Genomic DNA, 21,907 nt, shown 5'->3' on the forward strand with positions numbered 1-21,907 from the left:
ATCAGTTTGATCGATAATCTTCAAAAGGTTTTTGCGAGGCACGTTTTAGATAAGTTGCAAGCCTGAATAGATGAAAATGTGATTCTGTACTAACCAGGTGGGCTTCCGAACCAAGATAAGTACTTATGATCAGGCCTGCAGGTTTGCATTGCTCATTTGGAAGTACGTGTTGTTAAAGAAACAAATATTATACTTAGCTTTTGTTGATCTGAGGGCTGAGTTTGAGCTTGTGCCCCTCGAAAAGCTATGGAGAGTCATGCTAGGTATGGGTGTTCCAACTAATTTGGTAAATTTGATAGCACAAATGCATGAGGACAAATATGCCAGTGGGGCAAACATGGCAAACTAACTAGTAAGATCCCAGTATACTCTGGGGTGCACTAGGGGTGCCTACTTGTGCTTACTTTGTTTTCTCTGTATGTCAACAAAGTGGCCAATATGCTCATAGACTGTAGAAATGACTCCCCCCTTCTGAAGGGCAAGAAAATACCAATCCTGCTCTTTGCAGATGATTCTTTACTTATTTCCAAAAGACCAATGGGCCTACAAAACTGAGTAAGTACATTTCTGGTTTTCTGCAAGCAACGGGGTCTGGAACCTAATGTTACCAAAACTAAATGTATGGCTTTTGGGAAGGGATAGGGTCATTTTGAATAGTAGTTAGGATTGCAGCTGAATCACTTGAGAGGGTAAAAAGCTTTGACTATTTGGGTATAAGGTTGACTGACTCACTCGGATGTGAGCGGCAACTTGATAAAAACTATCCTGCCTTCTGCCATAGGTTGAAGTCAATATTGAGATTCCATAGACAGTAATGAATATGGCTGCTGACCCCAGAGCACCACACTTTATGGAGCTGAGATCTGGGGCCACATTAATACCCACAAACTGATGGTGTGTGAAAATGTTTTTGTTGAATCCCTTGTCTCTGTACCAGTCACCAACCCTCTGACTCCCTTATTTTTTGACTTGGGGAAGAAAAGAATTGGGGACGTAGCTTTGCTCAAACTCTTAATGTACTGGCTACTGTTGTGGATCGTGCCTGAGCTATGCGATGACAGCGAGTCACTAAGGGAGATTCTAACGATAAGTGGCACTAAAAAATTACCATGGCTTAAACATATTGCCAATTGGTGTAGATTATTAGAAATGCCAAGTTTGTAGGATTGTCCAGAGAGGGTATGCAAAGATGAATTAATTAGAGTAAAGATCAAGTAATAAGTGTATGTGGCAGAACGTTCTGTAGTGAGAATGACCAACGGTCATATAACAACCCAGCTTTTATATTTTAAGCTCGTACCTAAGTTTTAACCCTTTTTGGATATGTTCTCACCAACCCTAGTAAATAGCTTGTTTGTTAGGTTTCGGCTGAGCAGCTTATTCTTAAGCACCAGGCCTTTGATTAGCAACAGAAATAAGCTCTGCATGCGGCCTAGTACAACAATCTGAGGAACACATTTAGTTTTTTTGCACTGAATATCATTCAATCCGTCGGAGGTAGATACAGCCAATATGCTTGAATATCGGGTTGCCCATAGAATCCTGAAGAACTAACCATCTGACTCAATAGTCTTGGCAGGAAGCTGCTTTCTATTTAATTTCTAGATTAGGTGCCATAAGTTTGCAACTCAGGCTAATTAGGATGGTTATGTGCCTTGGTGTTTTAACTAATTGTTTTTACTATGGTCATGGAGTCAAAATATACTTTGGAAAGTTTGTGTTCATGGAAAATGGTGAATTGTACCTTAAATTGTAAAGGGTTATTATCTTCCATTTGTATATATTTATGATGCTAGTTATATGGACCTATTTTTTTTACAAATAATTTAATGCGATTGTTCAAATGTATGGAATTTGTATACTTTGAGGGTTTAAAAAAAAAAAGAATAAAGTCTTTTGATGATGATGATGATGATAATTACCTGTATGGATGATCCAGTGAGTGCATGACTTACTGTATAAATGAGTGATTAGGTGTCTCGTTGAATTTATGGGTGAGTGACTAATTGTGTGAATGTCTGTATCTGTCTGTCAGTTGGTGTCTAAGCGGCTGGGTGGGTGTGTGAGTGGGTGAGTGGGTAAGTGAGTTTCTATATGGGTGAGTGATTGGTTGTCTGAATACTTCTTAGGGTGCCTGAGTGTCTGTGTGGGTGGGTGAGGGGGTTTCTGACTGCCTGTATGGATGAGAGTGGGTGAGTCAGTGGCTGTATGGGTTATTGATTGTGTGTGTGTGAGGGGCTGTGTGGGTAAGTGAGTGTGTGACTGGCTGTGTGGTTGAGTGAGTGGATGTGTCAGTGGTATATGAGTGAGTAACTGGGTATATGAAAGGCAATATAGGTGAATGATTGGGTATATTAGTGATTGCATGGATGAGAGAGTGATTGTGAGAGTGGCTGTATGGGTGAGTGTGTGCTTTTGTCAGTGACTGTATAGGTGAGTGATTATGTGTGTGTATATATATTTATGAGTAAGTAAGTGGGTGTGTGTGTGACTGTATAGGTGAGTAAGGAACTGTGTGATTGACTGTATGGGTGAGTGATTGGCTATGTGAGCTCTATAGGTGACTGACTCAGTGTGTTAGTGGCTGTACAGGTGTAAGAGTGGATGTGTCAGTGGCTGTATTAGTGAGTGAGTGGGTGTATGAGTGGCTGAGTGACTGGATGTGTGTAGATCTCTTAATCAGTGAGTTGGTGTGTAAGTACTTGTATGGGTCTATGAATGGGTTTGTGAATGGTTATGTGGAAGTGAGTGTATGAAAGGTTCCATGGGGGGTGAGTGGGTACATTTGTAATTTTGTGGATGATGTCATCAGTGATGACATTCGAGGTGTCATCAGTGATGTCATCAATGATGTTACTGACCATGTCATGAGTGATATACTATGTGAGGTCATAGGCAGTACATTGCTAGCTAAAACTGCTGAATTTCACTGGTTTTATACGACTGAAATATGAGCCTAACTATATTGCCCCTGTGATCATTGATTTTCCAGTGAGTTTCTAAGATTTGTTTATTTTATTTCCAATATATAACTTCCATGTAACCTTTGCTTTTTTTCATCAAGTTGCTAAGGTTTTTTTAATGCTAAGTCATAACTATAATGTGCATGTAACCTTTGTTTTCTTCAGTGAATTTCTATGTGTTTTTAAGTAGTAATGGCATTTCCAGTGTGGTAGAGAAAGGGGTAGGATCTCTGAGCAGTTCTCAGAAATCCTGCTGTGTAGGATTTACAGAAAGTACCAAGAGGGCTTCTTGGCCCCCACGGTCCCTCAACATCAAAGAGGACTCAATTCCTCAACCAGTAGCCCGCCCCCTTTCTCCATCACTCTGCAAATGTGCCTCCTGATGCACTGATTGTTGGGGATGAAGACCCCTTGGCTCCGGATGGCTCCTTAGGGGCAAACAAGCCCTTCTGTTAACCGCAGTAAGACCCACACAAAGGGACTGCTGAGAAGTCATTGAGGCCACGCCCCCTTTCTCTACCACTTCACACTACTGGTTGGGGTATGAAGTCCACTGTTCTCCTGAGTGTTCTTGTGGGCCAACTACCCCTCCTGTTAACTCCAGTAAGTCCCACACAGCTGGTTTGCTAAGAGGTTCTTGGAGGCCATGCCCCCTTTCTCCACAACTCTGCAAATGTGCCTTCTGGTGCACTACTGGTTGGGGGAAGAAGTCCCCTTTAGTCCCGAAGCACTAGGGATGCAAGGGAACTTCATCCCACAACCAGCAGCACACCAGGAGGCACGTTTGCAGAGTGGTGGGGAATAGAGGCATAGCCTCCAAAGACCTCTCAGCAATCCCACTGTGTGGGACGTACTGGAGGTAATAGGAGTGCTTGTTGGCCCCTAAGGACCCTCTAGATCCAAGGGAGCTTAATCTCCCAACTGGCATTGCACCAGGAGGTGCACTTGCAGAGTGGTGGTGAGTGGGGTGTGACCTCGGGCAACTTTTGCAAAAAAAATTCCATTTTTTTTAAGGGAGGAGGCTGCATGGCCCCCCTTTTCATAGCCATTTTTGACTCCGGAGATCCCATCCCCTGGATCCAGGAATTTTTTTCAATGGGTGAGTTGGCCATGCAGCCACCCTCTCCCTGGGCTGATTTTTTGCCCCAGGGGCCCCATTCACCAGGGTGTGGCCATTTAAAAATAAAAAATACAAAAATAATTTATAGTGAGGGTAACCGAGCAACCCCCTTCCAACTGATTTTGGCCCTGGAGACTCCATTCCTGGGGGCCAGCCTTTTTTTTTTTAAAGTAATGAGAGTGGGATGTGCGGCCCCTCTCCAGGTCGGATTTTTGGAGACTCCATCCCCCCAGAGCCTGCCCTTTTTTGTTGTTGTTTTATAAACAAAAAAGGGAGCGGACGTGCAGCCACCCTCCCAGGCCTATTCAGTCCCGGGGACCCCATCACCTGGGGCATGACCTCTCTGTTGAGGACCACCGGGGAGACTGAATGCCCCTGTGGGTCCTGCAGGGGGGTCCATGAGCCCCTCTGATTTAATAACAAATGAGCCCCAGGGAGTTGGTGGTCCCCAGGGCATTATTAAGCCCTAGGAGGGGGGCCTATGCACCACCTTCCTTTATCTATAAAATGCTCCCGGGACATGGCCAACCTGGTGGCTGATTACTGCAGAAGCACCGGAGTAAATGCTGCTGGGACATGGCCAACCTGGGGGCTGATTACTACAGAAGAGGGGGACTGTGCTTCTTTAAAATTAAATTTCAGTAGCTCCAGTGTGACTCCTTCCAATGTTTTTAAATACATACATATACATATGTATACACATATATGTGTATATGTATATATTACCTTCTGGCGGTCGCCAGTAGGTAGTTATAGTTAGGACCTATTTTCCATAAGAAATCCGCAACATTCTATTCCAATTAAGTCTGGCGCCGGTTGACGAATCTTCGCAAAATTTTCTAAACTTTTGGCCAGCTCCGGTCCTCTCCTATCCTGAAAGTCTCGGGGTGATTCGTCAAGCGGGGGCTGAGAAAAAACGTGTTTTCCCCATGCATTTTCCCATAGGACCTTTAGCCGCAGCTACAGCCCGAGCTGCTGAATGGAATAACACCAACTTTGGCAAAGAGGTAGTCCTCAGTTCAGACTCATGCCTTTTGCTTAAATGGTGTTAATCTGTTGAGTAGTTCCTGAGAAAATTACAGTTAAAAGTACATATATATCTATGGCCTCGGAGGATCTGCGCACCCTCTGCGCACCCTGAGCACACCCTATGCGAACCGTGCGCACACCCTCCTGATCACACGCTGAATGCTAATTGGCTGTTAAGTGGTTGTCAACATTCGAAACCAGGAACTGTTGGCAGCAATTTTGTGCCTTGGTAGAAGCGAGGCTGAAGAAGTAAGGGGAATAAGTGTGCAAAACATATAAAGGGGGCAGGGTAGAAATACTCTGAACCTCTAGACCTGCTTAGGGGGTCCTAGAAGGACTCCCAGGACCCCTTTTTTTTTTTTTTTTAAACAGCAATATGTGTGCTGGGTGCGCGGATCCGGCCGTAAAAAATAAAAAAAACGAAGCACGTGTTTACACGCTTCCTTAATAATTAGCCCCCGGGGGGCAAATCCCGGGGGCAAACACTGTAACATTTATTGGGGGGCCAAGGAGAGCCCCCCAGCCCCGGGGCTAGAAAATAAATGGGTGGGGGGCCACGGAGAGCCCCCAAGCCCCGGGGACCACCACCCCTGGGGCTTTATTTATTGAGGGAGGGGGGCTGCGTGGCCCCCTCCTGGAGCCCTTGAGGGCCCTGGGGACCCCCACCCCCAGGGCCAGCTCCTGCAGTGTCCTGGGGAGCCCACCCCAGGACACTGTTGTTTGCTATGAGAGGGGGGGAGTCTCCCGCCCCCCCATAGCAAACTTCGTTTGGATTTTGAAAGAGAGAGCAGGGAAACCTGCTCTCTCTTTCAAAATCCTAACGATATTGCTTTTCCACACGGGGAGCTGCATGTCAGCAGCTCCCCATGTGGAAAAGAAATGCCGGCTCCCGAAGGATGCGGGGAGCCGGCTGGGACCGTGGGGGCTTGCCCCCCCATGGTCCCCAACGTTTTTTTATAAGCCCCGGGGGATGGGGTCCCCGGGGATAATATTTTTTTATTTTTACGGTAAAATTAGGAGTCGCGCATCCAGCGCAGCTCTCAGCGCACCCCCCTGGAGTGCACACATTGGGTGCGCGATTCCTAACGCGTTGGGTGCGCGACTCCAAAAAATAATTGAAAAAAAATAATAAAAAAAGATTAACAATATAGTTTGAAACATTTTTTTAAAAGAAAACAAAAATTTGAGTTAAAAAATGTTTACAAATATTTTAAAGAAAAATTCATTAAAAATGTAATATATTTTTTAAAAATGTAAAAAAAAACTTTTAAAAAATGAAGAAAAACAGTATAAAAATCATAAATAAAGCAATTGATACACTGAAAAATAAAGATTTAGAAATCATATGAAATTCAGTAAAAAAACATAGGTTAGAGATAAGTTATAGACACACACACCCCACCCACACAAACACTCAGGCACCCATACCGATACTCGGACAAACAATCTATAACCCATATAGACAATCATGTAGCAATTTGAAACCCATACAGCTGTGTACACACCAGCAGACAGACAGATACAGACATTCACACAGTTTACACACTAACCCATGCATTCAGTAAGATACGTTTAATCACTCACTTATAGAGTCATGTCATGCACCAACAAAATCATCCATTCGCACACTTAGACACCCACTCATTCTTCAATATGACTTTTCCTATATATAATAAACATATTTAAACTTTACAGAAACACACAGACACTGGATGATGTCATCACTGATGTCATCAGTGATGTCATTTGAGATGTCATCAGTGATGTCATCAGCGATGTCACTGACCATGTCATGAGTGATGTAATATGTGACGTCATCAGCAGTGCATTGTGGGGCGTGAGTTATAGCCAGCTGAACTAACTATAACGGGGGAATTTCAATGGTTTTATATGAGGGAAATGTCCAGCTAACTATAACACCCCTGAAACCTATGGTTTTTTCGGTGAATTTCTAAGGTTTTTTAAATACTAATTTCTAACTATAACGTGACTTAAACCTATGGTTTTTTCAGTGAATTTATATATATATATATATATATATATTCAGTGAAAAAACCATAGGTTTCACACATGTTATAGTTAGCTGGACATTTTACTCGTAAAAAACCAATGAAATTGCCCCGTTATAGTTAGTTCAGCTAACTATAACTCGCGCGCCCGCAATGCACTGCTGATGACGTCACATATTACATCACTCATGACATGGTCAGTGACATCACTCATGACATCACTGATGACATCTCAAATGACATCACTGATGACATCACTGATGACATCATCCAGTGAATGTGTGTTTTTCTGAAAATTAAATATGTTTTATATATGTGTATCTCAAGGTCGATGGAAGAATAAATGGGTATATAAGTGTCTAAATGGATGATTTGTTTTTGAAAAATTGATTGTGTTACTGACTGATTAAGTGTATCTCTCACTTTGTGTATAAGTGGCTGCATGGGTTGGTGAGTAGCTACATGGGTGTCTATATAGGTTATTAGTTGTTTTTTTGAGTATCAGTCTGAGTGTCTGTATGGTACGGTGGGGGGTATTACGTAGTGCATAGATGCATGAATGAGTGACTCACTGTTTGTATGTGTTGAAGACAGCATGTGTGCAGGACTGTATGGGTGGATGAGTGTGTGTATGGGTGTGTTAGTGAGTGAATGACTGTCTCAATAGTGTCTTCAGGAGTAACTACATATGTTTTTAACTAGTATATGTGACTATTGGTGTATATATGTGAGTATATGTGAGAGGGAGAGATTGAAAGAGTTCCTGTATGAATAAGTATGTGTTTCTATAAGTGATTGTTTAAAAGACTAAGTATGTGTAAGTTTCCGTAGAAGTAAGTATGGTGGTGTGTGTATTACTGTATATGCAAGTAAATGTATGTTTTATTCTTTATTAGCATGAGTGACTATGTGTGTGAGTAACTCTATGGATGAGTGGCATTGTGTAACAGGATGTATAGATGTATGAGTACATATGATGAGTGAGTACATGTATGAGTGACTGTATAGGACTGTTGGTGAATGAGTGGATGTGTATGTGGATCTTAGAATTACTGAAGAGGTTGTTGTAACTGGTATTGGTATGTCCATTGTTTTGAAATTTTTAGTCTCTATTTCTGAATGTGTGTATCAAAGCTTATATTAAGGTGAGAGGAGGTCTGCCACTCTATCACAAGGATGATGTCATCAGTGATGTCATCAGTGATGTCATTTGAGATGTCATCAGTGATGTCATGAGTGATGTCACTGACCATGTCATGAGTGATGTAATATGTGACGTCATCAGCAGTGCATTGCGGGCGCGCGAGTTATAGTTAGCTGAACTAACTATAACGGGGCAATTTCATTGGTTTTTTACGAGTAAAATGTCCAGCTAACTATAACATGTGTGAAACCTATGGTTTTTTCACTGAATTTCTAAGGTTTTTTAAATGCTAATTCCTAACTATAACGTGTGTGAAACCTATGGTTTTTTCAGTGAATTTCTAAGGTTTTTTAAATGCTAATTCCTAACTATAACGTGTGTGAAACCCATGGTTTTTTCAGTGAATTTGAAAGGTTTTTTAAATGCTAATTCCTAAATATAACGTGTGTGAAACCCATGGTTTTTTCAGTGAATTTGCAAGGTTTTTTAAATGCTATTTTTTTTTTTATTCTTCATTTTTTTCAAACATATTTTTAATTTAATTTTCTTATCTTTTATAAAGACTATGCTTAAATTTTTAAAATCCTTAAATATTTTTTTTATATATATTTTTTAAAATAAACATGTAAAATTTATTTCCAGTTTTTTTTTTTTTTTTTTTTTTTTTTTTATAGTACGCGTACCGTAAGCTCACGGTAAGCGTACGGTTTACGCAACGCCCGTAATCTATCTACGCTGCTTGCGTATAGTTACGTACTTTGCGTAGCCGCGCGTACTGCGCGTGGGACGCGTGCGCGCTTACGCAACACGCGCACGTTACGCGGAAGTGCCGGGGAGTGACTGTTATGCGCATGCGCGCAAGCGCGTGTCTTTTTTACGCGCACGCGTACTTTTTGCCGTAAGCGTACCGTAAGCGTACCGTAAGCGTACGGTAGGTCATGTGATCTTGAAACACAACTTTTGATTGGTTGAAACTACTTTCAGTTCTAGAACTCTCCTACACCACACCCATTCCCCTCATTTCTGCTTGTGATCCCTTGGGAGAAGGAGCTGGTTTGTCTTTGGGATACGATGGCAGAACAGCAGAGCTCTTCTGAGAGTGAGGCTAGCACCAGCAGCACTGTCTTGAGGCAGAGAGCGAGGAAAGTAAAGCCTTCTTACGTTTGGGAGTATTTTACTTTTCCAGAAGGCCAGCAAAAGGTGAATGCACCCTTAGTTACTTGCAAGCTGTGTAAGCGTGTACTTTCTAGAGGTAATCCTAACAGGAAGTATTCCTTTGGGAATCACACCATGAAGAGACACCTCCAGGAAGTACACAGAAGGACACATGGTCATCTTTTTGGAGGTAACTCTTCAGAAAGACGAGCCAGTACATCCACAGCAGCCCAGCCTGGACAATCATCTGCAGGGCAGACTCCTTCTTCTGCAGGTCAGGTGAGCCCTTCATCTGTGGGGGGAGAATCTCCTTTTGCTGGCCCTCTGGAAATTAACCCTCGGTTTGCGAGGGTTGAAGTACGGTGCGCCACTTGTCACGATCTAATTACTTATAGGGAGACCAGTGTTTCCCTGGTGAACAGTAAAATAGATCAGCACACTTGTCGTACCGTCTAATATTCCCAATCTTTCTTTCCTCTGTCCCTGCATGAACACAACGGTTCTTTTAAGAGCCAACCTTATCTTTCATCTTTTTTTTTCTTTTTTTTTAAAAACTTTTTTTTTTTTTTTTTACCGTACGCGTACGGTAAGCGTACCTTTTTTTTATTTTTTTAAAAAAAACACTAAAAATCATTTATCTCATTACAAAGTCCTTGAGAGACTACAATTTTTATTTTTAACTTACCATACTCACTCAAAAAAATATTTATTCATTTGTTTTTTTAAAAAATAGTTTTTAAAATGGTTGTAGTTTCCGAAAATTTTCTATATCGATCTGAAAATAAAGAAAAAAGTATCAATATTTTTTATCCATTTTATAATACAATACACATATTTACATTTTTTACAAAAAAATATTTTTGCCTTATTTTTGCTGTTTTCAGAATATATTGCATTTCACTATTAATTGTGAAAGCAATTGCATTCATCATTTTACAGCGGGCAAAAAAAATTAACAATCACAAAGATTGTATTAAAAAAGCCCAGAATGTCTTCTCACTTAAACTTATCATTACAGAAATGCATATTATTCTAAAAAAATATCATCTAAAAACAATACTTTTTTCTTTAAAATACCGTCTGATATGTTTGTTTCAGAAGTATAATCACAATATTATATCTCAAATAACTCCAAAATACATCTGATTTTATTTCCTTTAGGCCAAATAGTATTTTTTTTTTTTTCCTGGAATAAATTTCCAAGGGAAAACCATTAAAATTCTAAAGTTTAATCTGTCCAGATCTCACCAATTCTCTGTAACATTTTGGTTCACGAAAATTTTTTGAATAATTTATTTAGTCCACAATAGAATTGCTTACTTTTCCACATGGCCAAATAGTAATTTTTTAAATCATTTTTGAAAAAATTTCCAATGGCAGTCCAATAGCATTCCATAATTTAAAATGTGCAGAAGTTACCGATTATCTCTAAATTATTGGTTTTTGAAAATTGCATTAAAATTTAAAAAAGTCCACATTACAATTGGTTATCTTTCCTTTAGGCCAAATGATAATTTTAAAAATCTTTTTTCTACAAAATTGCAATGGTAATCCAGTAAAATGGTAAAATTATTTTGTCCAGATCTTGCCAAATCTCTCTAAAATTTAGGTTTCAGGAAGATTAGATAGGAATTTGCTAAATCAAAAGGCAAACGTTGTTTGAAAATCAATTTGGAATCATTACACAGTGTCCAGCCTTTTTCACATTTTAGATAAACTGTGTAATGTCCAGAAGTAACAGTAGGTCCATCATGGAAAATTATTGCAACAGTTACAAAAGTTTTTCCTGAAATTGATAATTGCTGTCCTGTAAACTTCTTTATTAAAGTATCCAATTTTGATCCATCAGCTCTACATCGTTGCATCATTAAAATTACATACTGTCCGTATTCCCTTAAAATTAATGTTGAAAACATGTCAGAATTACACTCACCACATTTCATGCTATGATTAGCATCTTTAACTAATTTTGCAAAAGTGACTGTTTTACTCTCTGGCAATGTCAAATAAATAAACCTTTCATTATCAACAATAGAGCCACATATATTATAACAATTATCACAACTATGTTCCCATTTATAAGAGAGACCAAAAAAAATGTCAATGGGAACTCCTTCTTCTTCCACTACCAGAAGAAAATACATCAAAAATTCGTGTGCATCTTGCTGTTCATTTTGAGAAAACTGTGTTCGTCCTGAACATACATCTAAAAGTTTTCTAATTTCAGTAGCACTTTCTATTTGAGTTTTATCTTTACTCAGCTTTTGAAAAAGGAGACTGAGCTCTGAACAGAATCTTTTTCCCTGATTTACTATTATCTGCTCTTGCAAACTTTCCAGATAAAATGCAACATTCAGCACTACATTAGCGTAGCAGTTGACACCAGAGCTATTTTCAAAATGACATCCTACAACCTGTTCTTCATTTTCCTTATTCTTTTTGCTTGCAATTACATCACTCCTCTTTTTTTTCCTCTTCTCTACATCTTCATTACAGATATTCTCATTTCTCCTTTTACGAGAAACTACACGTTTCTCCAACACAGGATACTGACCTAAATGAGGAGCATAGCTTCTTCTTAATCTATTATACTCCTTTACACAGTTTGTATCAGCACTAACTTTTGAGTCATCAAAGTCTATCATGAATAAACCTGATAATGTTTTGACTCGTGACAAAGCAACATATGCCATACCTTCTTTGAACACAGTTGAACCAATGTTCACAAATGCACAATCTACAGTCAATCCTTGAGACTTGTGGATAGTTACAGCATATGCTAGCGAAAACGGAAACTGCTTCCTACGTACATATAAGTCTTTCACAAGCATGAAACGAACTGAACAACGACAAATGTCTTTAACTTCCTCTATCTGATCAAATTTTATCTGTAAACATTCAATTCCTTCTTTTTTCTGATAATTAATAAAACCCACAACTCTTCCCATCGCTCCATTCACTAAGCCTTTCTCAACATCCAAATTTCTCCTTAAAAACACTCTACAGTTCATGCAAACATAAAGATTTTTTTCTAATCCTGCTGTTTTGGAGATGTTCTTCTCTAGTGAGTCCAATTTATTTTTCAGTTTGCCTGTTACTGTGACTGTAATTCTTCCATCCTCAATTTTGTCCACTGCTTCCAATTTCCTGATGTCTTCCTTTTCCAATTTCAAAAGCTCCTCATTAAATATTGAGCATTCACGTAGAGTTGGCATTAAGCAGATGACACTTTTGTTTTCTGCAATATTCTTGTATATTTTCTCTGCAACTATTTCTTCCTTTGGAAATAAATTATGTAGCAGCCGACTCTGTAATGCTTTTTTCCCAACATCTGTGAGTAGTCCAATCCTGATATCTTTCAGAATACTTCCATATTCTTCATCGTTTGCTTGCCTCATATTAGTTGTAAGTTCCTTGTACTCAAAGAAGGACCAAATATTTGTATTTCCAATGCTTCCCAATGACTTCTTTGTGTCTTCATGTGTCACAGTATTAAACACTGGTTGTCCTTTAACTGGAGTAAGTTGCAAAAGATCCCCAAAAACTATGACGTGTTTTCCACCAAATAACACGTCATAGTCTGTCTTCAAAATTTGCTGCATTCTTAAATGCACAAAGGCAAGCATTAAGTTTGATACCATGCTCACCTCATCAATAATGAGAACTTGCATCTTCTTCAATACTCGTGAAACTTCCAAGGATGCTTCTCCAGTTAGCTTGTTGAATTGTATTTTGTTCTCATGCTCCACTGGTAACATTAGCAAACGATGTAAGGTGATTCCTTTTATGTTATATGCTGCTAACCCAGTTGGAGCAGTAACCACACAAGACAAAGTAGAATCCGTTTTTTGGTTTAGGTAGCTTCTGATGACTTTAATTAGGAAACTTTTTCCAGTGCCAGCTTGTCCGCTTACATACATCCTGATTGGATGAAATGATGTGCATGAGCACTCTTTTTTGATATGTAGAAATCCGTGATCAATTTTGTTTTTGATCTCTTCATAAATTTGTTGCTGCTCTTGATTCAGTTGTCTTTCCAAATTTTCTAAGTCTATAAATTCTTCTTGAGCTTGATTCATAGCCGTTTCCACTTCATTCATGGCTATTGATGCTTCATTTTCAACGATTGGTTGTCCTAGGGGATCTTGACTGTGTGTTCCTGAACTTTGGCTGTCCTGAGAACTGTCTCTAGCTATTTCTGCTGCAATTGTAGTTTCCTGTTCAATTTCTTCATTTAACATTTGCAGATAAGTTGAGAATGTACTGCATTGTATGCTGTCTTTGCAAGCATTAAAAGAATCTTCATAGCTCTGGAATTCTCCCAGTAGTTCATCCTCTGTACGCCATGGTTTAAACAACTGTAAAAGAGCCAAGTAGTAAAATTCTTTCTTGTCGGTAGTGTCGCAACTCAGCTTCCGGTGATTTATCAAACTTCCTTTGGTTTGCTTCACCAAACATCCTTCTTCACCAACAACTTTATATTTTCCACTGTTGATGTCTTCTGCAGCTTTCCGTGAATAAATGTAGTTCTGTAACACTTCATAGAGACACATGTTCTCCAGATGATGACTTCTCTTGGGATAATATGTGTCCAACATGTTTGTTTTCAATATGTCTGTACTTTCTGGGTCATTCTCAGCCAAATATTCAATTTCTCCAACAGATTTCAGTACCCGATTTCTCATTGCTGCAAGGCCTAAACTTGCCCAAATTATTCTTCTTGACTTCGAGTAGAGACTTGCAGAAGATAACCTATCTGAACATTCGTAGGATCCAATTTCTCGATGCGATAACATCTTCAAACTGAAACTGTACAGCTTCTTACTGACAGTCTTCTCGTGAGAAATCTCTTCCCACATTTCCTTCAATTCTGTTTTTTCTGATTTCGTAATGTAAGACGTTACATATCGAGCAACAGCAATGGAATTGTCAGCAACATACTGTATATCCATGTTAGCGTTCCACATGGATAAAATGACTGGGTTGTAGTCATTTATATTTTTTGATTCTTCTTTTCTTTTAAGGTTGTAGGTATTCTTAGGTGATTTTCTTGTGATAGTATGTCTCACAGCTGACATAAAACTGTTGACTCTTCCATTTGTAAGAACAGGTCTAGGAAATCCAAATCGACATTTAGTGTAGTATTTTTCTTTGCTCTTGTATTTCCGTCGACAGTATTTTCCACACCGATGACTTTGGAAACGTAGAACTTGCTCCTTTAACTTGTTCTCTTCTGTGCTTTTAGGTATAGCACATGTTGCATATTCTTCAATGTAAGATAACACTGCTTCATCAGTATCTGTTCCAAACTTTGGGGCATCCTTGATCCACAGCAGCATATGAATATGAGGAGCACCTCTTGCCTGGTACTCTTTTCTCCAAAAGAAATCCACTACTTCTCCAAGGGGTGGATTTTTTTTATTGCAGATGAAGGACATCATAGCCTCAAATCTATGATTGAAATATCTGCAAACATTAACCGGATCCAATGAGCACAGTTCTCCTGCTGTCTTGTATTCGATGTTTTTAATGTTTGAATTGGCCTCTCGTAGAAAATCCAGTAAATCATCCCAAGCGTACTCGGCACAGCTTAGGGTAAGGAACCATGTTGGTGTTCCTAAATTGCGTAACATGCATTTTAGTTCACCATGGCGTCGGTACCAATATTCATTTGTCCCACGCTGACAAGCCATCAGATTGATCAGTTGTGTTTCCAAATGATCATCTCGGTGCTGCACTTTCTCCATAAAATCCTTAGCAGACACATTTTGTAAATGTACTCCACTTTTTAAAATGTGATTTACTGCATAAGACAGTGCAGACAAGTCGCTTTCAAATAAAAGATGGAACAAATAAGGAATACTTTGTCGAAATCTGGGATCTTCAGCATATAGTCTTGTAGTTCGATACTCTGAAGCTGGAATCTGTTCTGGACGTTCATCGTATCGTCCTCCTTTTCCTTTAGGAAACAGCTGGGGAAAACATCGAGCTTCCAAGCTCTCCTCCCATACACTCACGGGATTTCCTTTTGCTTTCTTCATCTGAAAGAGATCAATATTGTCTCCCATAACTTCTTTCGAATGGAGAGGATGTATGCTAAAATGTTCATAAATTTCTTCTTCCTTTGACTTGTCCACTTTTTCAATTTGTCCAGTTGGTGTTTCTGTGTCTCCTTGTAAATCTTCTTCTTCTTCTTCTTCTTCTTCTATATAAATTGATTCATACCATTTGTTATTTTTTTTCAAATACAAATTTGCTCTTTGTACTTTCCGCACATCTACCAGCTCCTGCCAAATCTTCTTATTCTTTGTAGGTACACCATTAACCAGAATAATTAATGGTTCAGTTTCCAAAGTATCCGCATCAATAGTTTCCATATTTTTTTTCAAATCCAAGGGCAAATACACCACTCTACCTTTTAAACCTCTCAGTAAATCTGAAGGAGGTAATTTACCAGTTTTGGGCTCCATACGTACTATGGTCTGGAACGGATGAACACATTGAATGAGTATAGACTCATATGTATTTAATTCAGAAAGTTCAGCAGGAATAGCATCCAATTCTAAATTATTATGTACAGCTCTGGTCGGCATTCTATTTTCCTCTAACTTGTTGTAGCAGTATTTACAAATACGCTGATCTTCACCCAATTCAAAACAATTTTCAAGAAATATATATGTGGCAAAATCCATCCACTTATAATTATCTTCATTTTCACTCTTTCTGTAGAGATCAACATTCCTAGTTTGTTTTCTATAATGAGTTCTGCGGCAACAAATACAAGTAACATTTGGTCTTTCATTAGAGATTATTGCAAATTTTGTTATGTGATCATTAAATGTCTTACTTACACAAGGTTCTACATTCTCTTCCACTTCTGCCTCATTTACTGTGTCCTTCTCTGCACTGTTTTGTTCAGGACCAAAGTAACAAAACTGAATTTCATCAACAACCTTCTCTCCATCTGATACCGTTCCTCGGAACAGAGCCCTATTCAATTCATTTAACTTTATTGCTGGACTTTTGGCAAAATACAACCGTCTCACAAACTTTCTCATTTCAGTATGATGAACAGCCAGCATCCTAAAATGATGGAAAACACTATTGCACACTTTTCTAGATAGACAAGCAAGAGAATGACCCTGCAAACCAGTATTCTCTCTCACTCTGCATGGATCCAGACTTTGAAGCACCTTAATCTTTTGTTTTACACTTTTTTTACTATATTCTCTTAGAAACTCTCGAAATCTGTCAATAGATTCCTGACGCACAGTGCAAATACTACTACAATTCCAAGTGTACACTGGGGCTTTAGGACGTCTCCCCATTGCCTCATCTGCCATCACTTGTACCTCATCTCTTGGAACCATTATCTCCTTCTCCATTATGCAACCATTTTTTACTTCGTATGAACGACCTCTGGTGTCAACTGCATGCAGCAAACTATTACTTTGAAAATAGCTCTCTTCATTAAAAAAAGGTTCACTACTTGAACTATGCATCCACTTTCCTAAAAACACTTTACAAAAGTTTGTTCTGTTCACTACTCTTTTGCTTTTGCTTTGTGATTTCAGTACATTAACCATTTTATCTAATGTACGCATCCTATTCAAAATTAAAATGAATAGTTTCCTTTTTAATTCTAATGCCTTTGCTGCAATGGCTTCAATTTCTTTTTTTCTCTTGTAATATTTAGCCTTTTGCTTATATTTCTTTATATCCTTTATCAAATTGGACATAACTCTTCTCTGAAACATTTTTCTACGTATCTCTTTAAATGCTGTTTTTCTGTTTATGTTAAACTTTTCAATTGCAGAAGGTATATTTGCATTAACTAAATTCTCAATTTTTTGCTGTTCTCTATTTTTTGTTACATTTTTCCGAGAACAGACATTTTGTACATTTTTCTTTGTTTTGAATATTTTGTTTAGAAATTGTTTTTTTTGCTTACCAGAAGATTTTTTCTTTTTCCCAACATCAGCATCTTCTACTAACTTTGGTCCTCCAGTTGTCTTCAAATATAGTTTTTTTTTAGCGTTTTTTGAACTCGAGATTTTGTAGGCATCTTAAATTTTGTTCACTGTTCTTCAGCAATACCTGAAAAAAACTAAAAAAAAAATCCGTTATTGTATTTAAATATATTACTAAATTTCTTTTCACAATAGTCACAAAACGAAATTTCTTTGCCAATTTGAATGCACACAAACTGCTCTTTTTTTTGGGCAAGTGAAAATCTCTTTTACAAACTGTCACATTATGAAACCACTTTTCAGATTTTTTAAAAAGCCCATGTCCACAGTGCTACACTCCACCAAGGGCAACCAGCCTTAGTGATGCTGAATGTATTTGCATTACAGACTTAAACCTGAAAACCCCACTGGCTTGTACATACTGTGCATGACTATACACGGCAAGGACATGGGTGTGGGCTAAGCCTCTGCTTCTTCCCCCAAAAATTCGCTCCCCCTTTCCATCTAATGCAACTGTGAAATCACCAGAGCAAGACGCAATAAATCTCTGTCTATAATTCTTCTATGCACACAGAGTCATGTTTTCACATTAGTGCCAAAACGAAATTTCTTTGCCAATTTCAAAGCACACTTACTGCTCTTTTATTTTTTCAGGGGCAAGTGAAAATCTCTTTTTACAATTTGAAATCACTTTTACAGACTGACACATTATGAATCCACTATTTTTGCTTTATTTAATTGCACGTGTCCAAGCTGTTTTTTTTTCAGACCACCACCATGTGCATTCTCTGTGACTGCCTACACTCCACCAAGGGCAACCAGCCTTAGTGATGCTGAATGTATTTGCATTACAGACTTAAACCTGAAAACCCCACTGGCTTGTACATACTGTGCATGACTATACACGGCAAGGACATGGGTGTGTGCTAAGCCTCTGCTTCTTCCCCCAAAAATTCGCTCCCCCTTTCCATCTAATGCAACTGTGAAATCACCAGAGCAAGACGCAATAAATCTCTGTCTATAATTCTTCTATGCACACAGAGTCATGTTTTCACATTAGTGCCAAAACGAAATTTCTTTGCCAATTTCAAAGCACACTTACTGCTCTTTTATTTTTTCAGGGGCAAGTGAAAATCTCTTTTTACAATTTGAAATCACTTTTACAGACTGACACATTATGAAACCACTATTTTTGCTTTATTTAATTGCACGTGTCCAAGCTGGTTTTTTTTCAGACCACCACCATGTGCATTCTCTGTGACTGCCTACACTCCACCAAGGGCAACCAGCCTTAGTGATGCTGAATGTATTTGCATTACAGACTTAAACCTGAAAACCCCACTGGCTTGTACATACTGTGCATGACTATACACGGCAAGGACATGGGTGTGTGCTAAGCCTCTGCTTCTTCCCCCAAAAATTCGCTCCCCCTTTCCATCTAATGCAACTGTGAAATCACCAGAGCAAGACGCAATAAATCTCTGTCTATAATTCTTCTATGCACACAGAGTCATGTTTTCACATTAGTGCCAAAACGAAATTTCTTTGCCAATTTCAAAGCACACTTACTGCTCTTTTATTTTTCCAGGGGCAAGTGAAAATCTCTTTTTACAATTTGAAATCACTTTTACAGACTGACACATTATGAAACCACTATTTTTGCTTTATTTAATTGCACGTGTCCAAGCTGTTTTTTTTTCAGACCACCACCATGTGCATTCTCTGTGACTGCCTACACTCCACCAAGGGCAACCAGCCTTAGTGATGCTGAATGTATTTGCATTACAGACTTAAACCTGAAAACCCCACTGGCTTGTACATACTGTGCATGACTATACACGGCAAGGACATGGGTGTGTGCTAAGCCTCTGCTTCTTCCCCCAAAAATTCGCTCCCCCTTTCCATCTAATGCAACTGTGAAATCACCAGAGCAAGACGCAATAAATCTCTGTCTATAATTCTTCTATGCACACAGAGTCATGTTTTCACATTAGTGCCAAAACGAAATTTCTTTGCCAATTTCAAAGCACACTTACTGCTCTTTTATTTTTTCAGGGGCAAGTGAAAATCTCTTTTTACAATTTGAAATCACTTTTACAGACTGACACATTATGAAACCACTATTTTTGCTTTATTTAATTGCACGTGTCCAAGCTGTTTTTTTTTCAGACCACCACCATGTGCATTCTCTGTGACTGCCTACACTCCACCAAGGGCAACCAGCCTTAGTGATGCTGAATGTATTTGCATTACAGACTTAAACCTGAAAACCCCACTGGCTTGTACATACTGTGCATGACTATACACGGCAAGGACATGGGTGTGGGCTAAGCCTCTGCTTCTTCCCCCAAAAATTCGCTCCCCCTTTCCATCTAATGCAACTGTGAAATCACCAGAGCAAGACGCAATAAATCTCTGTCTATAATTCTTCTATGCACACAGAGTCATGTTTTCACATTAGTGCCAAAACGAAATTTCTTTGCCAATTTCAAAGCACACTTACTGCTCTTTTATTTTTTCAGGGGCAATTGAAAATCTCTTTTTACAATTTGAAATCACTTTTACAGACTGACACATTATGAAACCACTATTTTTGCTTTATTTAATTGCACGTGTCCAAGCTGTTTTTTTTTCAGACCACCACCATGTGCATTCTCTGTGACTGCCTACACTCCACCAAGGGCAACCAGCCTTAGTGATGCTGAATGTATTTGCATTACAGACTTAAACCTGAAAACCCCACTGGCTTGTACATACTGTGCATGACTATACACGGCAAGGACATGGGTGTGTGCTAAGCCTCTGCTTCTTCCCCCAAAAATTCGCTCCCCCTTTCCATCTAATGCAACTGTGAAATCACCAGAGCAAGACGCAATAAATCTCTGTCTATAATTCTTCTATGCACACAGAGTCATGTTTTCACATTAGTGCCAAAACGAAATTTCTTTGCCAATTTCAAAGCACACTTACTGCTCTTTTATTTTTTCAGGGGCAAGTGAAAATCTCTTTTTACAATTTGAAATCACTTTTACAGACTGACACATTATGAAACCACTATTTTTGCTTTATTTAATTGCACGTGACCAAGCTGTTTTTTTTTCAGACCACCACCATGTGCATTCTCTGTGACTGCCTACACTCCACCAAGGGCAACCAGCCTTAGTGATGCTGAATGTATTTGCATTACAGACTTAAACCTGAAAACCCCACTGGCTTGTACATACTGTGCATGACTATACACGGCAAGGACATGGGTGTGTGCTAAGCCTCTGCTTCTTCCCCCAAAAATTCGCTCCCCCTTTCCATCTAATGCAACTGTGAAATCACCAGAGCAAGACGCAATAAATCTCTGTCTATAATTCTTCTATGCACACAGAGTCATGTTTTCACATTAGTGCCAAAACGAAATTTCTTTGCCAATTTCAAAGCACACTTACTGCTCTTTTATTTTTTCAGGGGCAAGTGAAAATCTCTTTTTACAATTTGAAATCACTTTTACAGACTAACACATTATGAAACCACTATTTTTGCTTTATTTAATTGCACGTGTCCAAGCTGTTTTTTTTTCAGACCACCACCATGTGCATTCTCTGTGACTGCCTACACTCCACCAAGGGCAACCAGCCTTAGTGATGCTGAATGTATTTGCATTACAGACTTAAACCTGAAAACCCCACTGGCTTGTACATACTGTGCATGACTATACACGGCAAGGACATGGGTGTGTGCTAAGCCTCTGCTTCTTCCCCCAAAAATTCGCTCCCCCTTTCCATCTAATGCAACTGTGAAATCACCAGAGCAAGACGCAATAAATCTCTGTCTATAATTCTTCTATGCACACAGAGTCATGTTTTCACATTAGTGCCAAAACGAAATTTCTTTGCCAATTTCAAAGCACACTTACTGCTCTTTTATTTTTTCAGGGGCAAGTGAAAATCTCTTTTTACAATTTGAAATCACTTTTACAGACTGACACATTATGAAACCACTATTTTTGCTTTATTTAATTGCACGTGACCAAGCTGTTTTTTTTTCAGACCACCACCATGTGCATTCTCTGTGACTGCCTACACTCCACCAAGGGCAACCAGCCTTAGTGATGCTGAATGTATTTGCATTACAGACTTAAACCTGAAAACCCCACTGGCTTGTACATACTGTGCATGACTATACACGGCAAGGACATGGGTGTGTGCTAAGCCTCTGCTTCTTCCCCCAAAAATTCGCTCCCCCTTTCCATCTAATGCAACTGTGAAATCACCAGAGCAAGACGCAATAAATCTCTGTCTATAATTCTTCTATGCACACAGAGTCATGTTTTCACATTAGTGCCAAAACGAAATTTCTTTGCCAATTTCAAAGCACACTTACTGCTCTTTTATTTTTTCAGGGGCAAGTGAAAATCTCTTTTTACAATTTGAAATCACTTTTACAGACTAACACATTATGAAACCACTATTTTTGCTTTATTTAATTGCACGTGTCCAAGCTGTTTTTTTTTCAGACCACCACCATGT

This window comes from Triturus cristatus, chromosome 3_1, assembly GCF_964204655.1.
Source record: "Triturus cristatus chromosome 3_1, aTriCri1.1, whole genome shotgun sequence".
Classification (NCBI taxonomy): Eukaryota; Metazoa; Chordata; class Amphibia; order Caudata; family Salamandridae; genus Triturus; species Triturus cristatus.